Source organism: Delphinus delphis, chromosome 8 (genome assembly GCF_949987515.2).
Source record: "Delphinus delphis chromosome 8, mDelDel1.2, whole genome shotgun sequence".
NCBI lineage: Eukaryota > Metazoa > Chordata > Mammalia > Artiodactyla > Delphinidae > Delphinus > Delphinus delphis.
The window spans coordinates 19,064,570-19,086,431 of NC_082690.1; positions in this window are offsets into that span (position 1 = coordinate 19,064,570).

Consider the following 21,862-nt stretch of genomic DNA (forward strand, 5'->3'; position numbering starts at 1 on the left):
GCTTAAAAAAGAAAAAATCAGGCCCTCTTGAATCCTCTGTGTTTTCCCGGTTGGTTTCTATCAGCACCCACAAGTCTCTGGCTACAGCGGCCTCTGTCTCACCACTCATCTCCAGCAGCCGTGAGATCTGACCAGAAGCAGCGCCTACAGAAGTGGAAAGGAAGGGATGCTGCAGAGAGGAGAAGAAGAACTCCCGGGACAGCCAGCCACTGAGAGCTGAGACTAGGTCCACCAGCCGGGCTCCAGAGACAGAGGTGGCCATGTTGAAGGTCACCGCTACCGTACTAGCACAAAGGTGGGGTCCTTCCCTGTGTGGCATCCCCACGTGGCCATCAGAAATGCCAAGAAGTGGTGTAGGTAGTTCCTCTGAGTTTCAGCCAGCCAGCCCCATCACCATGCTGCCTCCCAGACCCAGCCCTTAGTCAGGAACCTCTGGGAAGGAAACACCCTCCCCTTGGCAGGTCAAGAGGGAGTAGCTTCTCGGACACAAGTGTTTGGAAGACTGCAAGGAGGAAACGGCAAGCAGTGCATCACAAGTTTGCAGCTTTCAGACTGTTCCTGCAAATGCATGTCAAAAGCCATGTGTTTCTTCGCCCCAGAGTGCCTCCCCAGTCGTGCCAGAGGCCACCACCAGCCAGATCTCCCTCACCCTTCTGCCCAAGGTGCAACCACAAACACCCCCAGCCAAGTTGCTACCACTCCCCCACTGTTTTCATTCTCAGCTTCTCCTAAATGGAAACCATTAATCATACTAAACTGTGCAATGATTCCGTGATAAGGAGAACGCTGACGGCAAAAATCATTCTCCTTTGTTGTTCCAGGCAGGCAAAAGGCAGAAGTATTAGCTCGTTGCCCTGCCTGGCTCCTTGCAAATGCTGACCGTGTGTTTGCCCACGCAGCTGCCTCTATGCACACAGCTTATTTTAGCACCAGTCTAAGGCATCCGACTGTTGACAGAATACGAGGCGCCCAGCCACCTCTTCCTTATTCCGAGGACCGCCAGTAAACTTGTAACTGTGGGCGCTCCCTGAACTCTTTCCCATCTCAAGGGCCCCAGAGCTGGGGGAGAAATGCTGTGGGACCCGGGGGGGAGATGCTGTGGGACTCGTGGAAGACCCGAGGGGGCCTCAGGGTGAGCTTGTGGGGTAAGCTACGCCACCAACCACACATTTTTGCCAGCTGCATTTTGGGAAGAAGCCAGGTGTGGGTACCAAGGAGGTTTTTGGCCTTTCAGAATTCGATGTCTGCTTTGCTTTCAACCAGCCTCTTTGTAAGCCACCCCTTCTGAATTAGAATCATTTTCCAAAAGCTCTTAAGCTATGATTAATGCCAGGGTTGTTTTTAACAATCATCCTGCCAGTCTTAAGCTGTAGTCATTTTCAGTAATTTGGAGCGCTCAGAGGCAAGCCAGGAGTTTGTTGACAACAAAACCCACAAGAGCACAGCCAGGCAGCCACAAAAGATGGAAAAGCCAAGGGACCATTTGGGCTTAGCTGGCTTTCTGCTCCCAGAGTTTCACCACTAAAAGTTTGATTGAATGCTCACAATGCATTAAAGATCCCACTGTGAACATGGCTTGGTGAGAGGGCTGCCAGCCTAGCTTTTGTGTGAACAAACGAGCGTGTTTGGAGGGCTCCTGGTTCATCTATGGACGCGTGTAGTTCATTCACGCCGTCCCCCAACCAGAGAACCCTCATTTGTCTTCCCTTTGCCAACATCAAAAACCGGGAAAGAAAAGTGGTTGCTTTGCTCTGGGGCTGTTTTCTTCCTATGAATGCTGAGTAAGTCCTGAGCCAGGATTTAGGAACCCAGCTCCATGGATGGCCCCGGCCACTTCCCCAGCCATGTGTATTAAGCTAGTGTTCTCTTTTTAATCTTGGTAGTTTCATGCTAGAGTGTCCATCTGTTTGAAAGCCCAAACTGAAGCTGTGGCTTGAAACGTCCGTGATCACAGGTTTCCTTAGACTCGGCTTCAGATGGTACTTATTTCTAGCTCATTACTTCCTCCAGTAGGAAAGGGTCAGCTCTGAGTGATGGAGTTTAACCCAATGAATTTGGTCTGATTGATAGATGTCTGTGTCTCAATCCAGCACTAGCTGTTACAAGGTTCTGTTGCTAGCCAGGAAGGATACAGATTTCTGTGTGTAGCTTGGAGCTTTCATGAGCTAACTTCCAATAAACTCCCTTCACCCATGAATCACAACTGGAGCCCCAGTCCAGCGTCCAACATGGCCTTAGAGGCACCTGTCATGTTCCCTCTCGGTCCCTACTGATTTCAAGCCCCTTTCTTCTTGAAGCCAAATGGGCAGATTTCTAGGGTTTGGTCTCTGGGTCATGCTTCTGTTTTGGCCAAAGAGAAACACATAGTCTACCAGTGACTCTCCACAGCCCTGCTCTCCCCACCTCTTAAAGAGTTTTGCTGGTTTTTCCTGGCCGCTTTTCAAGGGCCCCGTTGGGACATAGCACCTGCCTTAGGATCACGAGGCTTTGGGGGAATGAAAAGTGCCCCCCAAACCTTCTTCTTCTCTCATATCCCCTTTCTCAATGAATAACCATCATCATTCAGATGAACCAGAAACCTGAGAGTCATTCTTGATTCCTCCCTCACCCTCATCTCCCACTTCCATCTGGCTCCTGAACCCTGCCCGCTGCCCCCTAAACACTTCTGCAAGGTGACCCAGCCTCATCATTTCCACGTCATGTGCCTGGTCCAGGCCCTTTACCTTCAACGGCAGGAATGCAATGGCCTCTTCTCTGGTTCCCCAGTGCCTCAGCCCCTAGCTCCATCATCAGCCCTAACTGGAGTGAATGGGGTCCCTCCCCTGCTTGGAACCCATTCTTGGTTAACCTTAGACTGCAGAATACCGTAAGTCCCCTACGTATGAACCTTCAAAGATGTGAAAGTGCATTTGCATGTCCAGTCATGTGAGTTAGTTCACGTGTCTGGCGTACCTTGTCACATGTATGCATCCTCTACAAGTGGTTGTGCTTTTATGGACTTTACCGTACTGTATAGAGTGCAGTAGTGCAGTATCTTTATTTCAAGCCCAGGATGTCCAGAAGCAAGTGTAGAAGCAGTGGTGACGTAGCTGGTGCTACTGTACTGTAAGATTAAAAATGTCTTCTTTATTTTTTGTGTTTGTTTGTTTTTTAGGTATTATTTGTGTGAAAAGTATTATAAACCTATTACAGTACGGTACTATATAGACGATTATGTTAGTTGGCTACCTAGGCTAACTTTGTTGGACTTAGGAACAAATTGGACTTAGAAACGCACTCTCAGAACGTAACTGGTCCGTATGTAGGGGACTTACTGTAAATCCAAATGCTCACAATCTGCTATCAATTTAGTCTGGCCTTTCAGTCCCACCCTGTGACCCTCCACCTCCACTCACACCCCCTGCCCCCCGACCCCTACCTGACTTCCCCTCAAGCTCCATTTCATCCCTGGTCACACCTCTGTGCCTTGGAACATTCCGGGAGCATCTCCTCCCTTAGGTTACTGCTCTGTGCTTTCCCAACCTCTCATGCCTACTGCAATTCATGTCCTTATCACATACCTGAACTGCTTGTTTACCTTTCTGTCTCCCTCAATAAAACAGTAAATTCCTTGAGAATAGAGACTGTTCTCATCCAGCTCTGTATCTGGAGCTGGAAGCCAAGCACAGTATCTGGCCCTGTGCTCAATAAATTATTGAATAATCAGAGAGAGTTTTTCTTCATCTGTGGTTGGATTGGTCTTTCATCTGTTCATCTTTTTTCCTAGAAATATCCTGGTAAGGCCTGCTTTCTTTCTTCTTTCTAACCAGCAATTCTATCGTTTCGAGAACTCCCTCTGTCTGCTTTGTAAATGTTTGTCTCAGTGTGGTTTTGATTTTGTTTCTTGCTGTCCTAGTCAACATTCTTTCTTTCTCATCTCTCCCTTCTTCTAGCCCTCTGGCCTGTTTTAAGGTCAATATGTATAGTGTCTATGTCTTATAAACATTTCAAGAGCCTGGAAAAAAAAAATATGAGCTCCAAAAGACAGAGAAGGGAAGTGTAAAATCAAAATTATTAATGCTTAAATATCTACAAAACCATACCATTGTCAACCAGCAAACTGCAACCAAACTGAACTGGTAAATAATCAGGAATAAACTGTATTCAGTGTGGGATTGTAACGTATTTGATACATTGTGGGCACAGCTTCCTTACAAAGAGGTCCTGGGGCCCGCAAAGGTTTAAAACAAGCCCACCTCTCTCTGTTTTCCTTTTTCCTTTCTTTCCTTTTCCTCTCTCTTCGTTTCTTTTTTCTTTTCCTCCTCTCTTTCACCCTTTCTCATGCTCTTTCTCCTCTCCTTCTCTGAATCTCTCACCCCAACCCTGGGCACATAGACCAGGTTCTGGAGAGAACCAACCCAGAGAAAGGCCCAGACCTGCCAGGTGGGCTGAGCACAACTGTGGTGTGAGCCATCAAGCCCTCCTGGAAGGCTGACACTTTGAAGAATCTGATGAGCGTACTCAGAAGCTCAGGACGGAAGCCAGGCTGACCCACATAAGCGTAGAACCCTATACGTTTTCACTAGCAACTACTTTTCCTGGTTTCAGCAACTGCAGTCTGTGAAGACATCTGACCTGCACACCCAGCTTCCATTCTGTAGAGCAAATTGTCAGCGTGGACATGTTGGGCTTTGGGCAGGTGACCTCTCTGCCCTGCTGTTATCTCCTGACTTTGGGGGTTTGTTTTGGTGTGTGGGGGAGGGGGTGGGCTGGTGGTGCTGAGCTCCCACTCTAGGAACCAGTATTCATGAGTACTGTTTCCAGCTGTGCCTCTGATTCAGCCCGTGACCTTGGGCAAATCGCTTCCTCCGTGGGCCCTGCTCTCCAGCTATAAAGAGCTTCCACCCCAACATGTTTCCAGTTACTTGTTTGTGAAGTACTTTGACATCTAAGGTCCAAAGCACGGTAAAGTACTGCTGTTGTTATAGTGCGTTTAAAACCCCAAATAAAACGTGTTGTCAGCTCTTGAGCTGAAAATTAAAAAGGTGTTATAATTGACAACTAATTCTGCTGTCGCTTTATGGTACCCTTGCCATGCTGAAATCATCCCGGTTATGCCATTCTTCTTTAAAAATAAATAAAGTCTCCTTTGTGAAGAATGGATGTCATTTAGTAAATAATTTTGACTTGTGTAATGACTTCTGTGACTTTTCTTAACAACTTGGCTTAGCCGAAGAAAGCCTCACGCCCGCCACCGTCCTCTGTCCCTGGCGCTCCATAACGTAATTGTGTAATTAAGAATATCACGTTTCTCTATGTTTTAAGTTGGGAGTCTGACTTTGACTCCCCGCTTGCTGGAGTGGGTGAGCCAGCCGGTTATTAAAAAAACAATTATGCTGTTAAAAAATCAGGAGCTCCACCAGTGAAGAGCATCGATTGAAGAGAGCTGGTCAGTTATCACCAGAAGGTCCTGACAACACACTAATAGGTTTTTCTGAAGATCCAATCAAATTTTCTAGGCAGAGGCTTGAGGTGTTCCACGTGGGGTAATGCTTGTCCTGGCCAGTATTGACTTCAGTGTGGCTCTCCCCTCTTTCCCCCCTTGCTGGCACGTGCTCTTCAGCTGCTGCTACCTTTTTCTTTTCTTTTCTTTTTTTCTAATAAAGACTTGAGCATTGTATTTTGTGTTTACAGTTTGATGGGGAAGGGGGCTCCTCGAAAAGCCTTGTCTGCCCTTGACGGTGCCTCTCCACACTCTCTCCTTTGTTACTCCAGCCTTAAAGTCAGATATAGCATCGCTGCTTTCTGCTCTGCTTCTCGCTGACCTTGTGGATTTTATTCTCATGGCAGCTCCCAGCCCAGCCAGCAGCCCCTCTTAGAAGAGATTCGGTTAGGAAGACCGCGGGAAAAGAGGGATGAAGTGCTTAAAGTCACACAGGTTTCCAGTCTCCTCCGGGGAAGTGAATTCCCTGGGCAAGGAGAGGGTCCACGTGTGAGTGTGTGTGCGCGCGTGTGTGTGTGTGCGCGCGTGTACGCACGTGTAGTGGGAGGGAAGCAAGTCTCCCAGATAAGTTGTATAGATCGTTCACTTGACCACAGTATCAGATCAAGCAGGCACGGGGGACAGAGATTCAGCCCAGCTTCTGCCAGTGAAACTTGGGAACTTGATGCCCAGGTGCGTCTGCTTGGAGGAAGGCGCGCCTTTTCTCCAATCCTCACAAAGACGCTGTATGAGAGAAGCGACCTGGAGAGAAGCAGTGGAAACCCAGAGCCTCCAGGATCCCGAGTACCTGAGCTACTGCGCGCACTGCTCCAGCTGGGCCCCGACCCCTCCCCATGGACAGCCCTGGACAGCAAAGTTAGCAACACAGAACACTTCTTGCAGCCATTCCACGATCCTGAGCCTCCCATCATACTCAGGGACCCCAGGGAGGCTTTTGGGGTCTCTACCAAGTCAGCATGCACCTCACCCTCCCAGCCTCTTGGGCCACTTCGTCCTACTGAGAACCCCCTCACTTGCACAATTGTCCTTGCTCCCCGGCCCAATGTTTCCAAGAACGTGGGCTTTGTTATCCGTAGAGCCGGGTTCAGCTACCAACTTCTTCACTTAATAAAGGTTGACTATGGGCAAAGTCTTGACTATGGGCAAGACTCTGAGTCTCTTTCTTCATCCTTAAAATACCCACCTACCACCAGGCTGTGGGGACCACGAAGGTACACGCCATGCTGCCTCACAGATGGTAGTTATAGGTTATCGTCAACGTTCTAGACTCCTCCCTGGGGCTTCCCAAACCCTGCCTGGAGCCCCTCAACAGACTCGCACCAATGAGCACCTGGTTAGATGCTGACACATTTTCCTCCCCTGGTTTCAAGCATGTGTTTTGTCACCACAGCAGGCCGTCGGTGCCTCGGACTGTAGGTTCTCATCCCACACTCGTCCTGGATTCCCCAGAGCCCCAGGGTACGCCGAGCACACAATGACTCCCTCAGAACTCCTTGACTTCCCTGGGCATTTATTGTTACACAATGTTCCATCTGTAGCACTGCCCACCTAGGAATAGACTTCAATGGACTCTGCAGCTCTGGTTGAGTTCATCCAATCACAGAATGCAGAGTGTCAGATCTGCCGAACACCTCAGAGCTTGCGGCGCGACCCCCTGGTTTTATACACGTGGACTGCAGGCAGCCTCACAGACAAGGACCAGATACCAGCCACCCAGGGGCTGTGCTGCCGAGCCGATCCCCACCTCCCCCAGCCGGGACTCCTGAGCCAAGTTCATGAGGGAAGGGCGCTTGCCCCTCACCACCAGGCAGCACACTGCAGGCCAGAGGGTCTCCAATGGTGGCAACAGACCCTACAGCAGGGTGTCCTCTGGAGCTCATTAAAAATTCAGATTCTCAGGCCCCACCCGTATCTATTGAATTGAAAACTGGGAATGGGGCCTCGCCCTCTGTACGTCAGGGAGTCCTCCAGGCAATTCTGATGCCTGCTCTAGTAGGAGAGCCCCTGGCTGCTATAGGGGAAAGGGCACTGGTCTTAAAGGCAGCAAACCCGCCTTTACATCCAGGTTCTACTTACTAGGGAGCGTTAGTAGCTTCATCGGGAAAGTAGGAAGCAGGGCTCACCTCGCCAGGCTCTCCTGCACACTAGCCGAGGTGACACGCCTGGTACACAGCAGGCACTTAGGAAACGTTCGCTGAATTTGAGCTGCCACTTGTGTTGGGTGAGTGGCTGAATGGCTAATTGCAAAGCTGATTGGAGGACATGCAACTTTCATCACTTTCATCGGGAAAAACAAATCTATTAAGGCCTAAATGCAAGATATTCTGTTCTCTATATTCTGAGAAAAGAAGCATGCCGTAAACCTGGGAAGATGTGGTAGAGCGCACAGGCCAAAGGTTTTGAACCTGGGAGGATCATGGTCCAAAGCCAGCACCTCCACAGTGCACTCGCTGGGAGGCTCTCGACCTACACCCGATGACATGCTCATTCATTCAGCAGATATTGGCTGGGGGGCTGCTACTATGTGCCAAGCAATGTGCTAGGCATGGAAAACACACAAGCGAACATGCTGGACCAGGTCCCTGTGGCAGAGCAAATATTTCACTTGTTCCCCTATACATCCCAGCCTCCTAGCAGCTGGGCAGACAATGTGAAATGGAGCAGAAGGGGTGCCCATCATCTGGGGCTGAGCCCATAATTTCCCTGCTCACACCTGATTCTCCAGTCTTTCTCTTCCCCTGCTGCAGCCTCCAAGGAGCCTTGGTGTTCCAGATGGTGCAGCCACAAGGCGCTGAAGCCTCCAATGACCTGGATCCCTGAGTGACCAGGTGGAGTAGAGGACTTTGCCGTCCCACACGGGGCATGTAGCAGGAGAGAGAAATGTGCGATTTGGAATTTATATTGCCACTGCTTAGCCCAGACTCTCCTGACTAACAGAGACTCTGTCTATGAGTCTTACACTCTAATAAGACAGAAAACACACACACAGTTGAGTGTTTAGTCACAGTTGTAAGAGATTTAATGAAAGAGACACAGGGGTTGTTATCAAAGCATACATTACTGGGGCCTTATCAAGTCTGGGGGACTCCAGGAAGGCTTCTCTTTAGAAGTGCAGGTTGAGACCTGAGGGATGAATAGAAATTAACTGGGCAAACAGGGAAGGGAGGTCAAGCCCAGGCAGAAGAAACAGCACGTGCAAAGGCCCTGAAGCAGGAGGATGCGTGACGTGGACAAAGAACGGGTTGGCGAGGTGATAGGACCAGGCGTGAGCAAAGGGTGAACGAGGAGGTATGTGAGAACTAGACTATGGACGGTTTTATAACCCAGTCAAGAATTTGGGGATTTATTATAAAACAAAAGGTTAACTGAAAGTTTTAAACAAGACAGCAACAAGAAATCTGCTTTTTAAAATCCTTTGAGCCTCACCTCCTCATCTGTACAATGGGCATAATAATATACACGCTTCAAGATCTGTGAGGATAGAATGAAATAAGCTCTGTAGAACGTGCTGCCTGGTGCACTGTTAACCTAAAAGGATCCAGTCTTTTCTCTTTGTCTGGTTCCCTCCTGCCTGGAGTTTACTTCTAGCACAAGGACTCTGCATGTTCTTTGTGGGGGATGCTGAGATCTGAGGAAGAGACTCAAAATACCTTTGCAATAAAATAATAGCTAAAGTTTGTTGAACACTTACTGTATGCCAGGTACTGTTCTAAATATTAACTCACCACCATCCTCTGAGATAGGTTATTATTATTATACCCATTTTACAGATGGAGAAACCTGGACACAGACTGATTAAACTATGTACTCAGGATCACACCTGGTCAATAATGGAGCAGGATTTAAATCCAGACACTCCAATGCCAGACCCTCACTCTTAATTACGACATTTCACTGCCTCTTTGAAAGACATAGGATTTTAGGGACACACAGTGATCAGAAGAAACAGCTCTGGCCAGAACCAAAGGGGTGAGAGGAAGAGACACACCCAGCCTTGATGCTGAACAGACAGCCTGTGAGAACCGTGGGTGCGTCACTCCCTGTTACAGACCGTCTGCCCTGCAAGGCAGAGGCAGAACTTCAGATGACCAGGGCGTTGCCTGCACCCCACAGCACCCTGAGCTATTCTCTAAGTCAGCTCCATCAGCCTTGCCCACCCCTTCTAGAGATGATCCCCGCCAGCCTAGCCCCACTGCACACGGGTCCCTGCTGGGTGAGAACCTGGGAGCCACAGGAGGCATTAGTGGCGGTGTGTCCCCTTAAGAGGAGGCCGGCGGGCTTGGCACGGCCTGGGGGAAGGTGCCCGAGGCACATGGCATGGGCAGAGCCCTCCATGAAGGCCGGCCTAGCTGGGCTTTGAGGCCGGCTGGCATGATGGCCGCCTCACTCCTGCCACTCTCTGCAGTCAACCAGAAAGTCAGAAAATGTGCTCGGCGACCAGCGAAGCAGATGGTTGAGAGTATCATGTGTCTACAATATTTATGGAATGTGAGCCGAGCAGAGCTGCGGCGGAGACTCCCGTCCCAGGCAGAGTAATTCAGCCCTGTGTGATGAACAAGATTGTAATTGGGGTAGTTCCAATTTACTAACCATTTGCAAAAGATTACGTACCTCTCACATATTATCCTCTCCTAATCTTACTTTAATGAACACTACTCTATCTGGATGTATAATTTCAGGCCGGGGGAGGCCAGAAAACAATTTCTAGCCTAGAAGGCAAAGCTGCAGCTAATACATTAACATCCAAATTAGAGAGAGGGAGAGTAATTGTGAGATCTATAGCCGAAGTCATTTCAAGTCTCCCTCCCCTTCCTCGCATTAACAGACAGACATACCGTTCCTGTGGCAACCAACCATGTGGATATGGGGGTTGAGGACCTTCCCTCCACGATGGCAGCCTCACCTGAAACCGTTCTCTTCACCTAAAGAGGGACCCCATGAATGTGCTCCTCAGCTGGTCTTCACTGCTGGCAATGGGCCCTCCTTGAATTAGGAGGGAAGCGAGTCAGACTAGCAGAAGAACTTCCAGGGAGTACTGAGTTGGTAAGCACGCCTTCCCTAAAAGCCCAAGGCTAGGAGGGATCTTGAGTTCATTAACCCAACTCTACCTCAAGTTTCATCATCTATGAAATGGGAGTGGGGTGGAATGATAATGCTGCTAATTTATTCCTTCGCCCAACAATTTTTATTGAGACCTACTATGTGCCCGGCGCTCTTCTGGGTGTTGGGGAGACAGAAGTTAAGAAAAAAATGAAGTTCCTGCGCTCATGAAACTTACATTTTCTTGGGGAAAGGAACACAAACATCCAGTATATTAGATGATAGGACAAAGACAGGCCCCTGCCTCTAGAGGACTCGTGATGGGCTCGTACCCCTTCAAAACCGAGGGTGACACAGCTGACTTCACAGCCCTTGGACCTGGGAAAGGCCTTCGAGCCAGCATCCTGCTTGTGGCAGGAATGGGGGTGGTGCAGCCCTGAGGCGTCCCCACCCTTCCACCAGTTCCCTTCGTGAAGAGCGGTTTGCATTTGAAGTTTTATTGTTTGTTTTTGGGTTTTTTTAACATCTTTTTTGGACTATAATTGCTTTACAATGGTGTGTTAGTTTCTGTTTTATAACAAAGTGAATCAGTTATATATATACATATGTTCCCATATCTCTTCCCTCTTGCGTCTCCCTCCCTCCCACCCTCCCTATCCCACACCTCCAGGCGGTCACAAAGCACAGAGCTGATCTCCCTGTGCTATGCGGATGCTTCCCACTAGCTACCTATTTTACGTTTGGTAGTGTATATATGTCCATGCCTCTCTCTCGCTTTGTCACAGCTTACCCTTCCCCCTCCCCATATCCTCAAGTCCATTCTCTAGTAGGTCTGTGTCTTTATTCCCGTCTTACCCCTAGGTTCTTCATGACCTTTTCTTTCTTAGATTCCATATATATGTGTTAGCATACGGTATTTGTTTTTCTTTTTCTGACTTACTTCACTCTGTATGATAGTCTCTAGGTCCATCCACCTCACTACAAATAACTCAATTTCGTTTCTTTTCACGGCTGAGTAATATTCCATTGTATATATGTACCACATCTTCTGTATCCATTCATCTGTCGATGGGCATTTAGGCTGCTTCCATATCCTGCCTATTGTAAATAGGGCTGCAATGAACATTGTGGTACATGACTCTTTGAATTATGGTTTTCTCAGGGTATATGCCCAGTAGTGGGATTGCTGGGTCATATGGTAGTTCTATTTGTAGTTTTTTAAGGAACCTCCATACTGTTCTCCATAGTGACTGTATCAATTTACATTCCCACCAACAGTGCAAGAGGGTTCCCTTTTCTCCACACCTTCTCCAGCATTTATTGTTCCTAGATGTTTTGATGATGGCCATTCTGACCAGTGTGAGATGATATCTCATTGTAGTTTTGATTTGCATTTCTCTAATGATTAATGATGTTGAGCATTCTTTCATGTGTTTGTTGGCAGTCTGTATATCTTCTGTGACATCCCAGACTTTGGGGGAGGCAGCAGCCGCCCAGCTTCCGCTGCAGAAAGCAGAGGAGCCCGTGCCCAGAGCTCTGTCCCTGGCCAATGGCAGTACGAAGCCTCCTTCCACTGGTCCAGCCATTCACCGTGGCAGCTTGTAAAAGGGCCCAAGGACCCAGGAGGAGGTCAGGGAACACAGGCAGCAGAAGACAACACTTGCAATCCTGGAAACAACCCTCTGGAACACCTTCTCTGGTTGTCAATGGCAAGGCAGGGCAAGACCGCAGGGGAGAGGCGCTCAGCCTTACGTTGGTTCCCATCTGAGGCTGACCAGAAATGCCCTCAGAGCCTTCGCTACCCACCTTCTCTGCTGCCTCTTTCTAGCAAGAGAGGACGCGGGCCTTGGGGGGAGAGAGACATTTGAAACCAGTCAGACTCGGGCTCAGATTCAACTCCCATGTCTGGCCAGCGGTGACCTCGGCAAGGCCGCCAAACTTCTGTGTGCTTATTTTAGGATAAAACACCCACCTGCTAGGTCTGAATGGAGGGATACTGAAACAATATTCCAAGAGCGTCCGGAGGTGGGCCCAGCCCGTAGAGGAACTTCACAGATAGATTCACCGCCACCTCAGAAGAGGCACATTCAGAGTCTAGCCCACTCTGCGATTCTAGAAAGTTCTACCAAAAAGGAAGTTTTGAAACTTCCTGTAGTATCCAGTTTCATGTTTTTAACAGCTCCCCTCTATTGTTAATTATTTTTTCAGGTCTAGCCTGAGTCCCTCAAGCTGCAACTCAAGTTAATTTTCTTAAGTCTCCTTTTCAGAAGAGATTGAGAATCGCCCAGTCTCCTTCTGATATTTCTTCAGAAGTATAAAGACGTTTTCCCTCCAGCTGTGAAGCATAGGACAGTGATGCTCACTTGATCCTACACCGGCTTCTGAGGAGCAGACCATAGGTCCAGAGGGGCCCTTGCCCCAGATTCATGAAGGTGCACCTGTGACAGGTGCAAGGACCAGAACCCAGGCCCTCTGACTCCCTGAATCTGGCTCCCATGATCCAGCCTCCTGTAATCCCAAGCGCTCTGCCTTCTCTGAATTCTCTGCATTATAAAACATTCTTTGCTCCTTTTTTTGGATTAAAAGAAGGGTGGGTATGAACTGGAGGAAAAAAAGAACTTTCCAAGAAGCCTAAACGTGTCACCATTCAAGGAAGAGACACGAGACCCCCGGCTGCAGTTCAGTCAGGGCAGGAGCGCTGGGACCCTCGAGCTCGCCAAGATACACGACTGAGCCGCCCAGCATCCCCGCCCCGAGCCTCCCCCGCCCTGCGCATCCTCTGCCGGCTGCATTTCCAGCCACTTGCTGTCCCATAATCAGCACCATTATCTCTGGATAATTTTCCCTTCTCTCGGCAATTCGGCCTGTGAAAAGAGCCCGAGGAAGGACCGGTGTTTCTGAAACTACGAGAAGGGGGGACGTGGCTTTGATTGCAAATGAAAAATTAAGCCCGCGCGTCTCGCGTTCATGCCGGCGTGATTGCGCGCCCCCCGCCGGCCCACCCAGGCTGCCTGAAGGGTAGCAATGATCTGTCTACCTTTTCTTTAGCTCGCCTCGCGTTTAGCAAATCTATAATGCATTTAATCTCCGAAAGCCACAGCGCTTGGCTCTAAATGCCTGATTTGCTGTCGAGAGCTCCTGTAATTCTCTCTCTGCCTTCCCTGTCGTCGAACCCCAGGCTTTTGTTTGTCCCTTGGGCGGGGCGCCCCTCAGGGTGGAGCGCACTGAATTGTGTGTTTGATCCTCCTCTAGAGGGGGAGGAAGAAAACAACGCTGGAGGGGCGCCAGCTCACCCCACAAGCAGGCTGCCCGGGGAGGCGGGAGCATCTCCTCCCTCACACAAAACCCGCCTGCGCTACCAAGATGACAAGGAACCAGCTCCTTCCTTAAGGGACTCGCAGGCTGTTGCGGGGAGACAAACCGATACACGAATAACTACCACACAATGGAATCAATGTCTTAATAGAGGTGTGTGCCAGATGCCGGGAGAGCGCAGAGGAGGAAGTGACTCAGCTTCTCTCGGAAAGCTGATGAAAGCTTCTGCCGCCTCGCGGGGTGAGCAGAAGTTCATCGGGTGGGCAGTCTGAGACCGGGCGCTTCCAGCTGGGGACGGCTGTGCCACGAGGGTGACCTGTCTGGGAGATGGCCACGAGTGGGGTGACGGTGAAGCTGTGCAAGGAGAGTGCTGGAAACTGAGAAGGAAAGGAGAGCCCCCAATTCTGGGATTAAGATCTTGTGCTGTGACCATGGAGAAGCAATGGAGGTTTCATGCAAGAGTACACGTACATATGCAGAGAGAGATAGGGTCCTAGATGTATAGATACAGATACACACATATACACATGTATACGCATCTATATTTAAAAGTATATATCATTTTCCTATTTGTATAGCTATTATATAATTTACTTTATATATTGTATTAGTTTGCTAAGGCTGCTATAACAAAGTATTATAGACTGGGGGCGGAGGGTTGCAGAGGAGGAGGGGGCTTGGCTGGAAGTCCAAGATCAAGGTGTCTGCAGGGTCTGTTTCTTTTGAGGCCTCTTTCCTTTGTTTGTAGACAGCTGCCTTATTCTGTGTCCTCACATGGTTTTCCTGTGTGTGTGTGTGTGTGTGTGTGTGTGTGTGTCCCCTAATCCCCTTTTCTCCTAAGGACATCAGTCATATTGGACTAGGGCCCACCCATATGACCTCATTTTACCATAAAGACCTCTTTAAAGGCCCTAAATCCAAATGCAGTCAGATTCTGAGGTACTGGGGGTTAGGACTTCAATAAATGGAATGGCAGGGTGGGAGGGGCACAATGAATTTACATTGAGTTATACATTTATTAATTTTAATTTTCCTTCCAGAAGTGTTCCCCAGTCCTTAGACTTTCCCAGCAGTGGCTTGATGGGAGAGGAGGGCACTGCTGCAGATGCACTGCCACCCCCTTCCCCAGGACAGCAATGACATGTCTCACCATCTGCTCTTACCACCAACTCTTGGGCTTTTGTACCATTTAGCCAGGTGTTCCACTGGCCCCAGAAGCAGCCTTGATTATCAAGTAAAGCCCAGGCACCCCTCAGTTCAGAGGATCAGGGATCCCCAGAAATGCCAAGCAGATTGTGGTCTTTTCTAGAATGGAAGTGCCTCACCTCCAGCCAGGATGGGGGCTGAAGCCAGATAACTGGGCTTCTTGACTCCTGTAACTGCTTTTTCTTGGTCAATTAGGACTCTTCAGGTTGTAAGTAATAGACCACAAGACTCCAACAGGCTTAAAATCAAGAGAGGATTTTATTGGCATATGTAACTGCAAATTCCAGTGGATAGACCTAGATTTTCAGGAGAAGCTGGCTATGGGGGTGTCTGACATTTCCATCCACCAGCTCTGCTCTCTTTTTTTGTCAGCTTCTTTCTCAGGCAGGGCTGAGGTTGTGGCAATATGACTCATCTCAGTTCTAAGCCCACGTCCTGCCAGGCCAAGTCCAATGTCACACACACAGAGGAAAGAGTTCTCAACAGGCTCATTAAAAAAAAAAAAAATCACATTTGAATGTCTTGTGTCTCATTGGATCTGTCCAGGTCACAGGAACATCTCCAAAACCATCACTGTGGCCAGGGAAATGACTGACCATTCCAGGGTTACCTGACACACCCACCCCATGGAGCCAGCTACATCCAAGGCAGGGGTAGGAGTGATTCCCCAGAGAGAAAGTGGATTTCTTTTCCCTCAAAGAAAGCCATCTGAATTGCCGCTGGTGAGTAAAAACAAAAAGCATCCACTATAGAATCTGAGAGAAGAGCTTTTGGGACAAAACCTTAGCAAACAATCATGTATGAGACTGTCCTGGTTGAATGGTAGCATTGAATGCAATTATATAACAAGTTTGCTGCTTCTTACCTAAGCTAATTTCATTTCTGTGACGTGGAATATTGTTTCGAAAAGAAAAAAATAATAAATACTTTTCGTAAGCAGTTTGCAAAAGGACAGTACGGCGGTTAAGCAAGACCTACAACTGTCAAGCCCCACTCGGCCATTTGACAGTCATTTGATGTTGTCAGTGACTTAACCTCTCTGCACCTGTTTTCTACTTACTCACCAGGGTTGATAAAAGCTGCTTCTCATTATGAGCCTTCAGTGAGAGGATGGACACAAAGCACTTAGCACACAGAGCCGGTAAACGTGAGCTGTTCTTTTTAAGAGGTTTCAAGACGCCATGGACTCACTGCATTGGCCCTGAAAGGCTGTTTCATCTACGTTTTCCAGTTGAGAAAGCTGAGCAAAAAGTGGGTAAGCGGCTACTGCAAGGTCGTGCAGCTCACTAGGCTGCAGAGGTGGTTTGGAATCCAGGACCCGTAATTCCCAGGGCAGCCAGCTGCACCACGTTTTAGCCAATCTCCTGCAGCAGTCCAGGATGATGACCCCATGCCTGGGACGTGCAGTCCCCAGCCCAAGTCTCTTTGAGCATCTGCCTGGGAGGTGAGCTGCATCTTTGCCTTTGTAGAGTCTCCTGCATGGTGAGGGGTGAGCTCTTGTCCTTGAGCTCTAGAGGCCTGGTGTGTGTGTGTGTGTGTGTGTGTGTGTGTGTCCGTGCGCACGCACTTGCACGTGTGCTCGCATGTGCGCTCTGGCCCCATCTGGCCATAATCATGGAGCAGGAGGCAGCCTCCAACCTGACCCTGAACCTGTGTCATCTCCACTGCCTGAGAGACATCACTTTGTCAGAGTGGCCCTATGCACCCCATGGTTTCAGGCCCCCAAAAGGCAAGCAGAGAATCTTGTTAAAGGCTACAGATCCTGACAAGAGTCCACTCTCCGCTGTACAAGGCAAGAGCTGAATGCTCCTGTGATTCGTGTCTTCTTGAGGGAAGGTGTAAGGTCTTACTCTGGTTATTTAGGGGAAGATGCCAACCTCCAACCCTGATAAACCCAGTGCCTTTGGCCTGCTGAGTGCTGGAGCCCAGCTCACTGAATGCCTACAAACGTCCTTGGAGAGGACACAGCATTTAGAGTGAGGCCTCCTTCTGCCTCACCCATACCAGTCATGTGCCTGGGGCAAGTCCCTTGTCCTTTCTGAACCTGTTTCTTGCCCCGTGAAATGGAGATAAACCAGCTGTCTCAGAGTGGCTGTCTTAGTCTGTTTGGGCTGATATAACAAAATACCACGGACTGGGTGGCTTATAAACAGCAGAAATGTGTTTCTCCCAATTCTGGAGGCTGGAAGGCTTCCAGATCCAAGTGCCGGCAGATTCCTTGTGGTGAGGGCCCACTTCCAGATTCATGGATGGAGTCCTTTGGCTGTGTCCTCACATGGCAGGAGGGGTCTGGGAGCTCCTGAGGCCTCTTTTTATAAAAGGGCACTAATCCCATTCCCGAGGGCTCAACCTTCATGACCTAATCACTTCCCAAATCTCCCACCTCTAATACCATCCCATTTGGGGTTGGGACCTCAAAAGATGAATTTGGGGGTGGGACACATTCAGTCTGTAGCAGATGCCATAAAGAGGAAATGAAATGATGCATGTGAAAACTACTTTGCAAACCATAAAGTGCTCTATGTTGCTATGACTGGGATTAAGTTTTAAAAATTGGTAACAGGGAAGTGACTGGTCATGCTCCAGTGGGAGGCAATCACCAATCTTGGGCAGGTGATCAAACTGGGGCTAAAAAGTGACAATGAATCATGTCAGGGAGGCCAGGGTGCCCCACAGCGATGGGAGACAACCTTGTGTCAGTTTCCTGCTCCATCCCTTGTGGTTGATATCCTCCCCCTGATACACACACACACACACACACACACACACACCCCTTTCCCCAGCAATGGCAGCCCCAGTTAGAAGCCACTGTGGAAAAGATCTAGAAGGCTAATCAAGGTGTCATAGTACCTCCACCTTAACCAAGGGTTATCCCAGAGAAGGAGGCACTAAGGCAGCTGAGGCAGCACCCCTAAATGGGGGGCTTTTAGGGGGAGAAGACCTCCAAATCCTGTCATATGGTCCACTCGTTCTCAAACCTGCTTACACATCACATTTTAGGAGTTTCAAAAAAAAAGAACACACAGCGCCACAGGCCCTGACCAGGCTCCTCTGAATCCAGATATCTGAAACTGGGTGCTAGGAATCTATAATTCTATAAAGCATCCCAGATTATTCTGATGGACAACAAGTTGGAAATCCCTAAGAGAGGGACTGCTGACTCATAAAACCAGTCCTCAGAAGCAGCCCCTCTTTCTCCTGAGTTTCCCAGCCCTTAGCTACAAACTTTCCCTCCTAGGCCCCTGTGTCAATTGCTTCTGAAAACAGAAATGAACCTTCTTTAAAGATTATGTGGCTCCTGGCAGACGGGGCTGCCAAGTCCCTGGAAAGGCTGGTGTGGGAGGTGGCAGCTCCCACCCCTGCTGGACAGCTGGGTGGGCCGGGTTTCTGAAGCAGGCGTGCCCGCCGGGGCTGGGTCTCCTGCCTGCAGATGCCGGTGTTTACCCAGGGTGAGTTGGAGGGGCCTGGATGCTGAGCCCAGTTCTTGGGAAGTTGGACAGCTGTCCCTGGACAGCCACCAAGACTCTGCCTCCCAGACCAAGATGGAGAGCCGAGCATGTGGCAGCTACAGGTAAGTAGCTTGGTCTTCCTCGTGTTTTCTGCCAGACTGGCGTCTGTCACCTTACATTATTGTCATCTTCCATTTAGGTCCCTGCGTTGTGATTCTTTTTTAAATAATATATTAAAAAAAAAAAAAAAGGCAAGGGAAGCGGTCTGTGGCAGGGCTCCAAGCTTCTCTTAATTGCAAATTCCGTTAAGTACCACTTCCCTGGAGCTACAGGCCCTGTCTGCTAGTCAGGACTGCTTGAGCCTGGCTGATTTTTAATAGGCATGCAGTAATTTTCAGCCTCTTCTAACTTTCCCTTTTGTTCATCTGCAAATCCTGGCATGTCCTCATCCTGTGCAAGGGATCTCAAATTATTGGAAGGAATCCTCCAATTTCTCTCATCTTTATACTTATTTATTTTAAAATAAATTTTTAAATTTTATTTATTTATTTATGGCTGCGTTGGGTCTTCGTTGCTGTGTGCGGGCTTTCTCTAGTTGCGGCGAGCGGGGGTACTCTTTGTTGCGGTGCATGGGCTTCTCATTGAGGTGGCTTCTCTTGTTGCGGAGCATGGGCTCTAGGCACGCGGGTTCAGTAGTTGTGGCATGTGGGCTCAGTAGTTGTGGCTCGTGGGCTCTAGAGCGCAGTCTCAGTAGTTGTGGTGCACGGGCTTAGTTGCTCTGCGGCATGTGGGATCTTCCCGGACCAGGGCTTGAACCCGTGTTCCCTGCACTGGCAGATGGGTTCATAACCACTGTGCCACCAGGGAAGTCCCTTTTGTCTTTATATTTAAAGGAAAGAATGAGAAAGGGTGGATGAAAGGGGGGGGGAGAGAGAAGGAGAGGGAGAGAGGGTGGGGAAGGCGTGTTTGAAACTGAATGCTGGAGTATTAGCGTTCACAGGTGGGGCTGATACTGCAGCAGTAGGACTATGGGAGTTGATCAAATATTGAAATACGTACGGACTCACTGCCCTGAGGTCCTCGCCCACTTCTCTTGCTCTGGTCTCTGCCTTAAAACCCATGGGCCTTGAAAGGGTACACGCTAAGAGTCTTTTTTTTTTTCCTTTTTAATTTTATCATACTGAGGTATAGCCGATATACCATATGACATTAATTTCAGTTGTAGACACTAAAGGGTTAACCTGGCACAACAGGGAGCTTTCAAGACCATGCTGGGCCCTAAGGCATTTGTTCTGCTTGTTTTGTGCCCTAGTCTTAGAGGATGCTAAATATTTTGAATATCACCTTAGGCCAAAGCATGGAGAAAAATGGGGGTAGTTTTGCTTTTTCGCTTAGGGGAGATGGAAAGAAGAATGGGGGAATGAAAACCAAAAGCAGATGTGGAATCAGTAGGCAGCATCCCCATGTGGCCGGACAAGTATGCTTTGTGCGACTCAGCTTCTGCCTTTGTAAAATGGGCCCAATCGTATCTGCTGTCACAGTGCTTGGAAGTAATGCAAGTATATCATCAAAGGTCCCAGCCAGCCATAAGAGCCACGAGGCCTTGCTCTAAGAGAGTCCGGCTTGGAGTGGGTCTGTCTTCCAGGGAAGCAGGGCTGGCCCCAGGTGGTGCCCGCTGCTGACTCTTGCAGCCAAGAGAGGGGATGTCCATGTAGGAGAGGCAGCCCCGAGAAAGCCCTGCGAGAGTTAACATCAGAAATTGCTGGACTGATGCAAAATACACTCGCTAAATTGCCCTGGTGCCCAAGGAAACAGTTGCACAGTAATATGGAGGGCGTGAAGGCCAGGAAATGGGAATTGTTCTGGACACTTCATCCTTCCCTGACTCAGTAGGCCTCCTCTCCTGTGGTTGCCAGGCCAGTAACCTGGCCTGCCCGAGACCTGCAGGGCCACCAGGGACCCAAGAGCGGGCTCTTGGCTCTCTGAAGGCAGCAGGCAGCCGTCCAACCGAGTGGGGACGGGGGGAGGCATGGCCTGTGTTGTGGATGGACCCAAGGAGCCAAAAAACTGGGCTTACGGTCCCGCAACCTGGTGACTACTCAGGACAGTAAGAGCCCTGGAAGCTGGATGGACTGTTGCCATTGCTTGAAAAAGAGGATGAGGGGAGCTGATCCCCCACTTTTGCCCCCCGTGTACAAACCCCTTTAAGGCTCAGTTTCTTTGTTCTTTTTTTAAAAAATATTTATTTATTTATTTTTGGCTTTGTCGGGTCTTAGTTGCGGCACACGGGCTTCTCTCTAGTCACAGCGTGCAGGCTCTCTAGTTGTGGCGCGTGGGCTTAGTTGCCCTGCGGCATGTGGGATCTTAGTTCCCTGACCGGGGATCGAACCTGAGTCCCCTGTACTGAAAGGCAGATTCTTAACTGCTGGACCGCCAGGGAAGTCCCAAGGCTCAGTTTCTATAGCTCAAACCAAGTGGGAAACTCCACCTAAAACTCAGTGACACTTAATATATCTCCTCATTCCCTTAAGGCTGTCTACAAATCATCCCTGTTAGAAAGAGAATGGAATTTGGAGCCAAACACAGTTGCGACTTCTGTTTTGAAACGGCACACTCTAGACTTCACTGAGTCCCCGTTGCCTAATCTGTAAAAATGGGGTCAGTGGTCCCCACAGCCAGGTTGTAAGGAATCACCGATCTAGAGGAAGAATCCACGCAGTGCCCAGGCCTGAGTGAGAGCTCAGGCGGTGAGCTGCCCCCTTCTCTCTGCACCTCACTTCGTGGTCATCCATCCCCACAGCCTCGGCCCCCTTTCCGTAAGGTGTCAACGCAGGTGCCCATCTCCCAGGGCTGTCAGGAGGAGGAAGTGGACATGGGTGTCAAGGGCCTGGCACTGTAGGCACCAGGCAGATTGAGGCTGCCTCTCTCCGCTTATTCCATCTCCCTGCTTGTTCTCTTCCAGCTTTGATCTAGAGAATCACAGCCTTTGATTCTAGAGATGGAATTCTGGTAATCTGGGATTTCTGGATGTGCAATCACTCTGCACATGTTTCTGACCGGAAACCACATTCTGCCCCGGGCTCAAGGAACACTGGCTCCATCTGCTGTCACCTGGCTTCTCTCCTGGCTCCTCGTTCTGTCTCGGCAATGCCTGACCTTGCCCTCTCCCCTCTGGGGCCTCAGAGCCCCACCCCCGCCAGTAATCCTGGCTCTTGGCTGCCCCATGCCCAAGGCAGATGGTGTTGAGTAATGGGGCTTCTCCCTTCGTTGGATGGGCCAGCGTCAGCAGAGCTGACTTCAGTATCGTGCTGGCAAGCAGCTTTTGGAGCTTAGCACTTTCTCTTCTTCACGATCTGGGTGAGGAAGGGGG